Below are 14,268 nucleotides of genomic sequence, written 5' to 3' on the forward strand. Positions count from 1 at the left end.
TTTCCACCTGCTTTTATGTCCTTCCTTGTAATAGGCATAATTGATACTATCACAATAGCTTGACAAGGCTCTTGGAAGTATTACGTATGAGTGTTGGGGGCCAGGGAAGATCCGCCTGAGACAGTGTCAGAAAGCAAACTCCTTCCTGTGAAATTTGGAACTATGCATGAAATGAGGTTCAGTGGTGCCCCGTAGGTAATTTTAAGCTGTGGACAGGATGGTCACAACAGCCCCCACTCTTTAGGAGAAAGGCTGTAGCTCAGTGGTTAGAGCATCTGCTTTGCTTGCAGAAGGGCCCAGATTCAATCCCCATTGGCATCTTGAGGGCCTTTGGCTGAAAGGCGGGGTATAAATAAAATTTAATAATGATAATAATAATAATCTTCAGGTAGGACTGGGAAAAACTCCCTGTCTGAAACCCTAGAAAGCTAGTCAATGTTGACAATACAATGTTGTCAATACTAGATGGGCTAACAGTCTGCTTCCTATGTTCCTGTATTTAGATGGTAATGTGTATTACTTCATTTACAGTGCAGTCCTGTGCATCTCTACTTGGAAATAAGCCCCACTGAATCAAATGGGACTTACTCCCAGCTTAGGGATGCGGTGGAAACTTGATTAAATTCATATTCAAAGGCAAACCTACCTAATTCACCTTTCCCGAAACAATATGTGAACCAAAACACAGCCATCCTTCTAAATTCATTATAGTGCGGTTCTCCAGACAAGTCGTGTGTACAAAACTGCATACATGAGGGTATGCTGTGTATATATATGCATTATATTTGAGGAAATTGGTTTTCAAACGTTTATATTAACCAAACATTGCATAGGGAAATGAGTATATGAGGAGAAATTCTCACTAAAATGCTGATGGATTTTCATGAGGCCTTTTTTTAAAAAAATGGCAAATGTGGAAATGTGGAAATGTGGAGAACTGAACTGAAGACTGGAACAATTAGAAACTGAAATTGATGTATATCTGGTCATCGCTACTCACAGGTGAGTGCGGCTAGGATTCCAGCCATACTTCCGAACGTGATAGGCCAGCTGCACTGGGTTTGAGGGCCCCCCAGCTCATTCTGCTGAGTGGGTCCCTGGACATCTATCCTGAAGGCACCCACTGGTGGGGAGCTCACAGGGGACTGCCTGGCACTTGTGAAATGTGCTTTCAGCAACAAGTGACTCACAACCATATGGGATATTACTAGCACATCCTATCCAGTGTGCCAGACTCACCATTGCATAGTCACATCTTTGCTCCTTGCAGCCTGCTGGTTGGGCCCACATTCTTGTTCCCCACTCTCCTGCAAAAGGTCAAAGTGCTGATTAGGATGTGGCTGGCCTGTAAACGTGTAGGAGCGCTGGCAGGTTTATATTTTTACTTTGCGGATTCTCCCTCTTCGCCATTCACTATTATATTAATATCCACAAGACCGTTAGCACTCTTTAGAAGCACTCCCGACTGCTAAAAGGTCTCTGTCAAATAAGCTTGACTAAATGTCCTCACTCTAGCACCAAACTGCAGGCACAGAAGATCCCCCAGGCTTGGAAGCAGATCAGAAATTAACTTTTTATTTTATTTTCTTCTCTCTTTCTCCTTTCCTAAAGAAATTCTGGGATTTTGAGGAAAACCCACTTGTAGGAAGATCTCCCTCTCCCTGCCATACAAAACAATTGCAGGGAGCTGTTCTGATCTTGCATCTTTGGCCATAAATAAATCCATCTCCACTAAGCTAACAATTTTGGTCCTCCTATATTTTGGAATTGTGCTAGTCTTATATCTTTTGGTGTGTGTGTGTCTAAGTGTCTGTGTGTGGGAAGAGGGAGGGGGTCTGACTCACAAGCCCCTCCGATTGCAGCAGGTCTATAGTTACAATGTTGGATTCAGGGTCACAATTTGAGTCAGATTTCGTATCATTTGCACAAAGACACATTGATGCCCGAGCCTAATGAACATCAATATTCTTAATGACAAAGAAAAGATCTCTTTTATGGGATTCCAGACAGGCAGTGTGTCTCTACGCTCCTCCTGCAGAATCGCAGGAAAATATACCCTGTCTCTCATCCGCGCACAGGCTTCTGCTCTTGCAGTGTTGAGAACTCACAGCTTTGTGGAAAGGCTTCCTAAACAGAACAACCCATTCTGTTGTCCAAAAGTTTTTGCAAGGGAGCTTCCTTGCTATCTTTCCCCCTACCTCTCCTTCTCTCTGAGTCTTTCCAATATGCAAGTCCGATATAAACTATTCTTCCTGTTTCTGGTTTTGCTTGTCCTAGTTTTTGTTTCCAGGTTCGTGTGTCTGTGGGTGTGTTGTTGTGGTGGAGAGAAGTTTTGCCCAACCAAACATTTCATTAAAAAAAGATAATTCAAAAGCTTGTTAATTATTATTTTAAGTACCTCAAATCTACAAATGAAAATCAAAGTAAAAAATAAACTAGCCTGGCTTTGCCATTTTTTGCCTTCAATACTGGGCTTATTTTGTAGATATATATTGTCAAGTGGGTTCCTTTCCTATTTCTATTTTATTTTAAAAATTTTGCATTTCCACCCTCAGCTCTTTACATCTTTGGCTACCAGATGTGTCCCACATTGAAGAGTTATTTCTCCTCCCTAGAGTGGAATAAATGCAATCAATATGAGTATTGCTCTCAGGGCCTTGAAATATTACATTAATGTTCCATGTGGTGACATTTTAGCTGGAATTTTCAAATACATTATGATGGTTCAAATTAATATTTATCAGATCAGCTTTTATATTTTGCAAAAGAGGGAGAGAGAGAGAGAGAGAGAGAGAGAGAAAGCGCATTATTAAAATACAAAATGTAGATGAACTCCAAAATCGATGGTCCATTTTACCAGCACTTTCCGGGGTTGTGTTTTGCCTTCTGGTTTTGTTTTAAAATTTATTAGTTTTACAGGCAAATCTATTTATTTCCCCCTCGTTTATTTATTTTTTCACCTTCTCAGTGTTTTCCAATAGTTTCTCCTCCCCCGTTTATTATTCCGAAATGTAAATTACGACATTAGCCAGTTTTTCTTTAATTTTTTTCCCTTTTCAATGATTAAATCTGTTACATGACATCTTTGTCCTTTCTATAAATTAAATCATCTTTCCTTTCCACCTTTAGCCACTGCCAGAAGCAATACTCTGATTGCCAGCAATAAAAGTCCTCACGTTACAGTCTTTATTCCTACACAAAGCAAATCCCCCACCCCCTTCTTTCCCCAGTACTTAATACTGCTTTCTTGTGAGGAGGAGGAGGGGGGGTACACACTTGCAGTTTTCACTGTTTTTCCAGAAGCATATTGACAAAGTGACTAGAGGGGTGGTGGTGGATCAAAGCTACATTTCATTTCATGTGCTAAAACACATTGTTGTTTTGAGGTGTAAAATTTGTTTGCTGATCTTAATTTTTTTTATTTGTCTCTCCTCTTTTTATCTTGATCTTTGTTAAAACATTTATGAGTCAATATAGTACTTTTTTTTAAAAATGCAGCTTTGAAAAATTATGAATCACCACTGAAGTAGTTAATTGTGAGTGTGGATTAAAAAGAAACAAGGGAGCAACTTAACCCCTTTCTTCTTCCCTACATCTTTAACTTTTGGACTTTCATTTAAAATGCAATCCCTAGGCAGAGGAGGGTTATATATCTCAGTCACACCTTCAAAGTTTGGCACACATCTATCTCTCTGTGTGTGTATTTCCAATGGGTTTGTTGTATGTTAGATACGAGAGAGAGAGAGAGAGAGAGAGAGAGAGACAGAGAGACACACACAGAGAGAATTATCTTTATATGTTCCATATATTTGGATATACATATATGAGCCTGCCCTTCCTATTTTCTCGCAGTGCTGATCTGCGCAAAAGAACGACAGGAAACTTAAAAAAAGAAAAGGAGGAGGAATCGATTGTTCGACCCGCACTTGAACTTGCCTGAAAGAGATAAAGCAGAATTTTCAATAGGTCCCCTGCCCTTTTCACCAGGAGGGAAAGAGGAGAAGAAAAACAAGAGATATTTATATGACAGCAGCTGCTGAAAATAGCATTTCAGAGCAATAAAATAAGGCAAAAGAGATTCAATGGTATGGGGGGAGTGAGGAGAGAGAAGAGGCAGAAAGTCTGTTTTCTCCTGCTCCCCAACTGGCAAGCTAGTCCAGGAAACGCAAGCCTGAGCCCTATAGATCTGTTTGAAATTATAGTTGTCATTGAGAGTGAATTTATGCTTCTATTGATCTGCAAAAGGAAAATATTAAATGGTTTGGTTTTGATCTTTAGCTGACCTCAAGGTCAAGGGTAGTCTGAGATTAGTATTCATAGAATTCATCACCAAATTGTAGCCTCCATCTACTTTATGCAAACATAAGGAAAACATCCAGAGATAAATACAAAGCTAAGTGACAAACAATTCCCTCCCCCTTTCTCTCTTTCTCTCCCCTCCTCTCCCTCCTTTTTTACCCAATGGGTGGGTGGGAGAGAGAAATCAGAAACAGTTAAGGCAGCAAAACTTGTACCCAAGAAAACATAATTCACAACTGGGGAAAGGAGAGCAAAATGCAGATGCACAGAGATCTAATGACACACAGAGGAAAAAAAGAAACAATCTAAAACAGGCATGGTCAACCTCCGAACGTGTCGCAGTGCAAATTTCTTGACACAGAAACGCACTAGGAGCCACTTCCAGAGCAAAGCACAAAGTAGCACAAAGCAAGTGAGACACAAGAAAGTACTTCCCCCTACCCGTGCAAAATATGTAAAGATGTCTGCAACTGAAGCAGAAAAGACAACACAACAGATCGAGACCTGTATTATCAATGTGATTTTACGAATATAGTGAGCGATGTAAAACCACCGTGCCCAATCAACAAGAAGTGATCAGAGTCAAAGTCTGTAAAATGAAGCTCTCATTCGCCAGCCGAGCAAGTGTCTTTGGTGCACATGGTGAAGCCCCATTCACAAAATCCAAGCTGGCAAAGGATAAGTGAATGCAGTCAAGCTCAGCCATTCACAAACTACACTGTGCATTCTCCTCAATTAAGCTGGCAAGACAGAGGTTCATAGATAGAAAAACACAGCTGGGTACCTGGGGATACTTGGGGCATGTGTGCATCAGCTTTTTTTTCCCCCCTGGAATATGTCCCAGAAAAAGCTAGTACAGTTGGGGCCACATACACACAGAGTGGAGATACTGGTTCGCCTTCCGCTTCCAGGGTCTGGTTGCAGGAAATAATATATTTGCTTCTGTGCGATGCAAAGTGACAAGTGCATCATGAGAAATATTGGGTATGCGCGTGGGTGAGCCTGCCGTGTGCCATAGTGATGCGTGAGCACTTATGATGTCAGAGACAGCGCCACTTGAAACCACAGAGCCTTTGCCATTCATCAGATCAGGGTTGGGTAGGTTGAGACGTGGTGAGTGCTTGTTGTCTTCCAGTTTTCTGGCTAGAGGAACAACTTCCTCCTCGGACATTAGCTTTGAAATGATGTCCTTTGGCAAAGGGCTCAGGTGGAGTAATAGCCCCATATTTCTACACCCAGTGCAGAGGCAGGACAAAACTATACTGTGCTTCTCCTGTGAAGCAGAGTAAGAAGGGAAAGAGGGCTGAGCTCCTGTACTTTAGGAAGCTTTACTGGCCTTAGACCCAATTCATAGGAACACAGGAAGTTGGCTTATACACCAAGGCCCCATCTACACCACACATTTAAAGCGGTATCATACCACTTTAAAGAGCCATGACTTTCCCCAAAGAATCCTGGGAACTGTAGCTTGTTAAGGGTGCTGAGAGCTATTAGGAGACCCCTCTTCCTCTCACAATTCCCAGAGTTCCCTGGGAAGAGGGACTGGCTGTTAAACCACTCTGAGAATTGTAGCTATGTAAGGGGAATGGGGTCTCCTAACAACTCTCAGCACCAAACAGATTAATGGTCCATCTCATTTAGTGTAGTTGACACTGACTGGCAGCACCTGTCCAGGGTTTCAAGCCAGTCTTTTCCAGCCTTCCCTGGAGATGCGAGGGATTGAACCTGGGACTTCTTGCATGCAAAGTGTGCTGCTGCCCTTTCTCATGTTCTCCTTCTGATTTCTCCAGCAAGAAGGGGGAAAAAAGGGGGGATCATGCCTGGGTTAAACATATCCTGCTGTTTATCAATAACCTTGCATGCAACTGCTACCTCCCTCTGCCAGAGGTACCCAGGGCAGGGACATGTGTTTGCATCACCTAGATATGACCCTGTTCCAGAAAAATCATGCAGGAAGACCCTAGTGGGACCAAACAAAGAAGCAAGCATTCCCGCCCAATGAAGATGCAAACTCTCTATGTAAAGGCCAAATTCTGCTTTGGTACAAGGAAGCACTTTCCATTTCACAGGCAGTGATTCCTGGAGGTGCTTACTGTATATGTATTTTCCCCCTCCTCCACCTCCTAAAGAATTTTTTTTTTCAGCTGCTGGAGAGGCGTGGGGGCAGATGTACCGTGAATTATTTTGGCTGGAAGGGGCAAGAATGTGTCAGCAGAAAACAGGCCTGTCAGCCAGAGAAAGTGAGCTGCAAATTGCCCATTTCTAAAAGGACGTGTTCATATGACACTCGACTCACAAACCACCTGTTCAGCCATCAGTCACAGAGAGGGAAAATGAAGCTTTCCTATAAGGAAGATTCTGACAGATCCCCAAAACCTCTTGAGACGCATGTATGCGTAGTCATGTCCAAACCTTTGCATACGTGAGGCGTGAAAAGCAGACAGAATGGCTTAGAATGATCTTGCCGATAACTTTTGTGGTGGGGTAGAAGACGAGGCTACCTTGTACGTTAAAGACTAGAATATGCTCTTATTTGCCCAGTATTTTTGATCTGGCTTCCTTTTCCCCAAGAATGGAGGTACCTGGGTTTAATTTAAACGAGGGCTCAGGCTCTAGGATTTGTTTGCTGTAGTAGTCCTGGAATATCAAAAGAAAAATGCCTCTGAGTATATGCAGAGTACCTTTCCCTACACTGATGAGTAGTTGCATTCTATCCCTGCATACGTAAGATTAAAAGAAAGGGCTTTTAGAAAGGACTGGATCTTAGCACCTCTCTCTCTCTCCTTAAGCACCCTAAGAAAGGCAGGGCAACCCAGTTCTGAAAGGGTCCCTGTAATTATAGCAAAGCCTCTAACAGCCTGGAGGAAGCATAGGGATATTTCCAGACCCATTTAAAACAAACAAACAAACAAAAACCGGCCACCACCTCACAAAAGAGGGGTGGATTGGAAAAGAATGCCTGGTTGTACATTTCATAACAAGTGGGATTTTAGCCTCACTAAAGATCATCTTGTGTCTTAGCGAACAAGTGGTGCGACCCTTTGAAGCCTCAAAACTCGAGAGCAGATTAGTAGCAATATACCATCCCCGGGATTGCCTTTCTCTTTTTCCACACAAGGTCAAATTAAGATTGGAAGAGACTCCGGCCCCCAAAACTATACTATATTAAGCCCGGCAAGAGCTTGCTTTTCCCCACCTCTTCTCTTTTGGGGGAGGGTGCATGCTTGTGCACTTGTGCGTAATACTAATTTCTTGACAGGAAAATGGCAGAGTAGCTGCTGACAGAGCCATGTTTTCTGTGCAGGCTTCTTCCGGCCAGGCACGGGGGCACATGGCCCAGTGCGCCTGATCAAATAGCTTGTTAATTTCATCATTTCAGACTTTTATGGTTTTTCCAGTTGGTGCTGCTTTTATAAACAAGCATTTCAGTGACCTTCCCCTCCGGACATCAGCATTTTCAGCTCTGCAAGAATCTCAAGCTCCGAAAGTTTATAAATAAGCCTTCTATCAAGTTCCACAACAGGTGTGATCTCCCCCCATGTCCTAAAACTGAACAGTTTCAACAAGCAAATAAAGACAGCGCAGTCCTGGCCTTAAAGGGGAAGCATGCCCATGGAGAAATACACAGCCGTCATGCCACCAGTCCTGAACTCAACATCTTGGCAAACGTGCCTTCACATGCAGCTGATTGCCGTGGATACTGTTGCCTGTGGTTGTGTTTTTAGTGATGTTCTGCCAACACTTTGCATCTCAACGTTCAGTCTTGGGAAAATATTTATTTCTTCCTCAATTTAAACATCCCACCGACAAACTCACTGGGTTCCTGCAGCAGCTTACAAAGAGAGGAAAAGTCACACACACACACAAAATCATCCTAAAAGCAATAAGCAACAACAGCGTCAATAAGTAGTTCTCTGTGGTCAAGACTGTGTTGCCTTTTCCACATGGCAAGCGCCAGAGGATTCCAGGTTTTTAGCCACACTTCCTCCTTCACAGAGGGACCTTCAGTCTGATCTGGCAGCATTCTTCTAAAGGGTTTTATTCGACTAGGTTATAATCAGAATAGACCCATTGAAATGAATGAACCTAAATTAGCCATGCCCATTACTTTCAGTGGGTCTTCTCCTAGCAGGATAGCATTGGATATGATAGGTCCTTATGTTTCTTTTCTTTTCTTTTTGTAGGCATGCCTTTTATCTTGAGGACTAGTGCAGTGAAGTGGCTAAGACTGTGGGCTGGGAAATTCATAGTTGAAATCTCAACCATGAACTCACTCAAAGCCATGAACTCACTATGTAGCCTTTGGGAGGCTGCCATTATCTCCAACTCAAGTTGCTACCTTCAATGTGAGGGTGTCAGTGCTGGCATATCTATCCATTTAAGAAACCATCTATTTCTGGCTCCTTTTGGGCACTCTTTCAGACCACGCCTTGCCATTTGGAACGTGAACATGCTTCCTATTCTAGCTTTGTGTCTTGGTGTCAGTAGATAATAATCCCAAATGGACCATTGATGAAGCATCCTGACTTCACCTGGGCCCAATTCACACACACCTAACATTAATCACTTGGCAGCTATCCTAAATAGTGGCACGCGCATGCAAAAGATCTGTCAAAACCACATAAAGAGGTTTCATAAACTGACATTTTCCAGCCACCTCAATATCAACTATTTTGTTTTGGCAGTATTTCAGGAGTGAGGTGAAATTATTTTGGGGGGAACAGAATCAGTGCAGCCACCATTTTGTTTTTTCCCAGAGAGCCTTTTTCTGTGATGTTTTCTGAATTTTGGAAAATTCAAAATGGACAGCAGATGAATAACTACAGAGAAGCACACACTTTTATGGAGTGGGCAGATCATTCCTCCAGCAGCTCATTTTATTCAAGAGGTGCAAATACCTCTCCAAAGAAAAGATAGCGACTGAAGCAAGGATGTTAAAAATAAAAAAGTCACAGTGTGCCATTCCTTGCAACCCTATTTTTTAATCCTGACCTAGTAGGAAAAACATTTTTACATTTTTTTTTAAATATAAGAATGTCTTGCAAAAAAAAACCCCAGCACACCCTTAAATGTGCTTCCTGCTTCATTCAAAGGTATGAAAGGTGTTCCATGCCATTTTGGAGTGGCAGGGGGATTAGAAATTAACAGGGAAGTCCTATGTATGTCTGTTCAGAAGTAAGCCCCATGAGTTCAATGGGAGTTACTCCCAAGAAGCAATGTAAGAAGGTATTGTTTTCTGTTCCACCCTGTATTAGTTGTATGCAGCAATGTTTCTGTTCTCTGCAGTTCATATTCCACCCAAAACTACATTATTAATCTTGCTGCCCACTGTGGGGAAATTACGCAACTTATGTAACTTACATAATTAAATACATAAATTATGTTATTATGTTATTCTAACCTATTCATTTCAATGCAAATTGGGGGGGAGGAGAAACATAATCAATTATGTGTTGTTTGTGGATTGAAAGCACCAATAGCAAATACTGATTGTATTTGCTGGATTGATTTTCATTCTAGACATGGGATGAATAAGCAAGCTTCCACAATTTCTGCTCCCATTTCCATTAGTGGTAGTCTCCTACATCCCTACTCCCAAGTAAATGTTGTGCTGAAAAATCAGTTAAATTATTTGGAGGAACCAAGGATTATAGTCCTAGTCCTCCTCAGAGTAGGCCCACTGAAGTTAATGAACATAACTAATTTAGGCCCATTCATTTCAATGGGTCTATTCTGATTAGAATTTAGTTGGACACAACCCAAAGTCAAGTAGGGCAAGTTCAAAAAAACATTTCTCCTTGTATTAGAGTAAATTTCATGAATTTTTGGTAGAATGTATGTTTTTCCCAAGTCTTAGTTTCAGCTACAGTACAGCTTCTCTAGTACAGCCATGTTCAGCTGTGGGCCATGATGAAAGGGACCATAACTCAGTAGCATTCAGTTGTTGGCTTCTACACCAAGACATGATAATCTGAATACAGTCAATAACTTGGCCTAACTTGCCTCACAGAGTTGTTGTGAGGATAAATGTTATGAGGCATCTTATTGTACTCTATGGTATATATTTTGCTTTAATACACTGTTCATTGCTTTAGGGGACCTTTAGTCTGAAAAGCAGTATATAAATACATTGTAATAAATAATAAAATGAAATGGGACAGCAGCAGTATGCATGCACGACATTCTCAATTCTTAGAAGGCCAGAATACAAAGATCATGGATCAAACAATGGGCTGTAGTCACTCTCTAGGTACATTTGCACCCGAAGTTTATAATAATCTTTGGATATGTTCCTAATTCCTTTTGGGTTACACTTGACTAGTGGTAACAGCAGGGGTTACACCAGGGTTTTCCTTAAGGATGTTTGGGTGAGACAGTACAAGTGGCTCTGGAACTGTCAGGGTTGGGCTGGGCTGCAGGCAGCAGTCTGAGGTGAGTCAGGGACTAGGAGTCAGGAGACAGGTCTGTGGTCAGGACTAATGAGCAATCACAGTCAGAAGATAAACCAGAAAGTAGGACTGGCAAAAGAAGGCAGCAGTCAGGATCAGAAAGCAAACCCAAACACAGAGCTGGTAAAACAAGCCAGGGATACAGAGCAAGTCCAGAACCACCAAGACACACCAGAGCTCAAGTAGACTCTACTGCTGCTCAAGCAAAGCACCTTTGAGACAGGAAGCCTTCTTAAAATACTCCTTCCTTGCCTGAAAGAGCCAATGAACAGTGGTGGGCGGAGTCAATCTGGAAGGTTCTTCCCTGAGAAGCTGTAGCAACACTGCTTACCACATGGGGCAGCAGTCAGCAGTTCCTGACCGAAAGTGGGTAACTTCTGCATTGCCTTCTTCCTGGGAGAAGTGACTGGGTAGAGTGCCCTTTGCAAAGGCAACACCTTCAACGCTCCCTGGGGAAGGGCTGTAGTATCTCAGTGGTAGAGCCTCTGCTTTGCATACACAAGGTCTCAGGTGCAGTCCCCAGTGATTCCCTGCCTGAAACCCTGGAGAGCTGCTACCAGTCAGTGTAGTCAGTAATGGATTCAATGGCACAATGGGTCTGACTCAGTATAAGGCAGCTTCCTCTGTTCCTCTGTTCCCTTACTCAGTTCAAGGGAGTTATGAGATAGCCCCTACTTTTACGTAGTGAACCACAAAACAACAGCAACTTCAATGCAATGTCCTGTTTTTGAGTACTTATTTTACACTGCTTCCCCCCCTCCCCCGCCATGGCCACTGCTTTGCTGGACAGCTTCAAATACATTTCTAGTTTTAGCTCTTGTTTTCTGAGCCTTGCATGCCTTCTGTCATTTTTGTTGTCTTTTGTTTGTTTGATTAGTTTTCACACAGAACGAAAGCTGTCTTGCAAAGATGATTACTGAGTAAGTGTGTCGATACCTAACAATAAAATCATGCAAAGGGAATGTTGCAAAAGTCAACTGGGGAAGCACTAGCTCTACTTGCAAACTGATGAATTGGGCGATCCAAACAACAAAGGAGGGGTAGAACCGATAAGGGCAATGAGGGCAATAAGTACAGGACCAGGAGCCGATAAGCCAGTTGAGGCAGGCGTAACGGATGCAATTACTAAAGGAGGAGATGGCAGAAAGAAGGGGGAGTGACGATTCCCAGGTACTGAAGCCACCAAACTTGAGATGGACTTGATATGATCAATGAAACCAGGCAAGCTGATAAATTCACTGATAATCCATGCTCTGTAAAGGACTGGCTCCTAAATAGCTTTTGTCTTCAAGCAGCCACAACACAATCGTTAATAGCTTTTAATGACACTAGTGATCAAAGGCTGAGGATGTGATCCTCCAATGCTTAGAAAGTTTTCACAGTTCCCACAATGCTACTACACAGGCAGTCTGCCTCTGTGTGCCAATTGCTGGGTGAGCACAAGTGGGGTGAGTGCTGTTGTACTCAGGTCCTGCTTGTTGGCTTCCTATTAGGACATCTGGTTGGCCACTGTGAGAACAGGATGCTGGACTAAATGGGCCATTGGCCAGATCCAGCAGGCTCTTCTTGTGTTCTTACCTAGATAGCGCTCTTGCTATTGTTGTTGTTGTTGCACTTGTATCCCACCTTTCCTCCAAGGAGCTCAAGGTGGGACGCAAACATGATTCTCCCCTTCCTAATATTATCCTCACAACAATCCTGTGAGGTTGAGCTGAGAGAAGGTGATTGGCCCAAGGTCACCTAGTGACTTTCATGGCAAAGAGCAGATTGAAAGCTTATTGAAGGTCTGTGTTTCCATTATACCCCCCCAGTAGAGAGGGGAGAGAAATTTGATTCAGTTACTATTCAAAGGTGAATCTACGTAACTTGCACTTTTCAAAACAGTGTGATAACAGACACAGCCATCCTTCAAAACGTGCTCTTCTTCTAATTTTGCGGGCAAATAATGTCTACAAAAATGCATGTATTTGTATAAAAGTGCATATACTGGTGAAAATAGCATACAAAAATGCATTGTATTATGGAAACTTGCTTAGCGAAAATGTGCATATTACTCAAAATTGCATACAAACATATATATTAGGAGAAATTCATACTAATATACTGATGAATTTTCATGAGGACTTAAACTGAAATGTGGAGAACTGAACTTAAGACTGGAAAGACAAGAAACGAAGAGAACCTGACATGGACAGATGCACCCATCCCTGCCCTCCAGACCGTTCTGATTCTCAGATTTGAGGATGTTTACCTTCTCTCACATTGTGTGGATAATATGGAAGCCCTCCTCCTATCATCGAATAATTGCTCTGAATTGGTGTTGTACCACTTGTTGACCTACAAAGGTCTTTCCCCTACTTATCCCATGTATCTCACACCCCAGCCCAACACCCAAGCCCTGGTTCCACAAACTTCACAGAATTCTTAATCAGACAGAAGAAATTCTGTGACACACAACAGCTTGAATGCCAATGCACTAACTTAAGCTGGGTGCATAAAATATATACCTGTGCATACTTACATCTCTGTTACAGTCAACAGTCAGCGTCTGTGTTGTAATTGCGTTGTAATATGTTTTTAAAACTTTTTTTAAAGATGTTTTTAAAGCTTTTTAAAAAATGTTTACATAAGTTTTGTTTAAATATGTTTTTAAGGATGTTTTAATATATTTTAAAGTCTGCTTTTATGATGTTTTGGAGTGTTCTTAGTGCTTTTGTTTGCCACCCTGGGCTCCTACTGGGAGGAAGGGTGGGATATAAATCAAATAAATAAATAAATATGGCATGTTCTCCTGAGCTCCACTGAATTCCATAATTCCCTTTTTTATCATTTCTGCCCTCAAATTCACACAGAGAGACAGCTCAGGTGGATTAGTATTAGAGTAGCCACTCACATTGCTAGGCTGAACCTCCAATGGAGGATTTGGGGCCTGTGAATGTAGAGAAAGATCCTTCAAAAAGATGTGAGCTGAGTGTTCCTGTTGATCTTAAACGGCAGTCCCATTTCTGACATACTATGGAAGAGTTTTTGGTCCTAAGAACTTCCTAAGTGCCCTTCTGAGAACAATAAGAGCAGCCATTTGGCTCATGGTGAGTCCTCGTCCCTCTTAATGTACTTGCTGCTTCCCTCGAGGGAAGCATCTAATGACTTCTCCAACACAGCAAGTTGCAACGATGGATACATCATGCCAAAACCATCCAGAATCAGCTTCACTTTGATGGGATTCATCATCAATCAGGTTATTATGTCTTTGTTTTTGTTGTTGTTGTTGATGATGATGATTTTTTAGCAATGCTTACAAGAAAACGTTTTAGTCCCCTTCCTCAACTTCTGGAGACTTGAGTTCTGATTTCCATTTCACTTGACAATGAGGAAGATATGTGAAACTACGCTGGGGAAATGTCACGAATTGAACAAGGCTTTGAGGAAATCAGTAAGGTTTTGCACCTGATGCAGAATGAAACCCCATCGAACATTTTTGAAGATGGCTTCACGAGTATTCCATGCTGAGACCTTGTGA

At 42.1% G+C, this 14,268-nt stretch overlaps 1 protein-coding gene and 1 long non-coding RNA gene across 2 annotated transcripts in view; one reads left to right on the forward strand and one right to left on the reverse strand.

Moving 5' to 3' along the window:
* The window catches only part of CASZ1 (castor zinc finger 1), a 416,252-nt gene that overhangs the window by 10,675 nt on the left and 391,309 nt on the right, over nucleotides 1-14,268 (forward strand). The gene's annotated exons all lie outside the window — the stretch shown is intronic.
* Nucleotides 7,736-14,268, reverse strand: part of LOC133372929 (uncharacterized) — a 32,646-nt gene continuing 26,113 nt past the window's right edge. The window contains exon 3 of the long non-coding RNA XR_009759584.1: nucleotides 7,736-8,131. This is a non-coding gene — a long non-coding RNA (uncharacterized LOC133372929). The remainder of the gene's footprint in view (nucleotides 8,132-14,268) is intronic.

The sequence above is a fragment of the Rhineura floridana genome, chromosome 18 (assembly GCF_030035675.1).
Source record: "Rhineura floridana isolate rRhiFlo1 chromosome 18, rRhiFlo1.hap2, whole genome shotgun sequence".
NCBI lineage: Eukaryota > Metazoa > Chordata > Lepidosauria > Squamata > Rhineuridae > Rhineura > Rhineura floridana.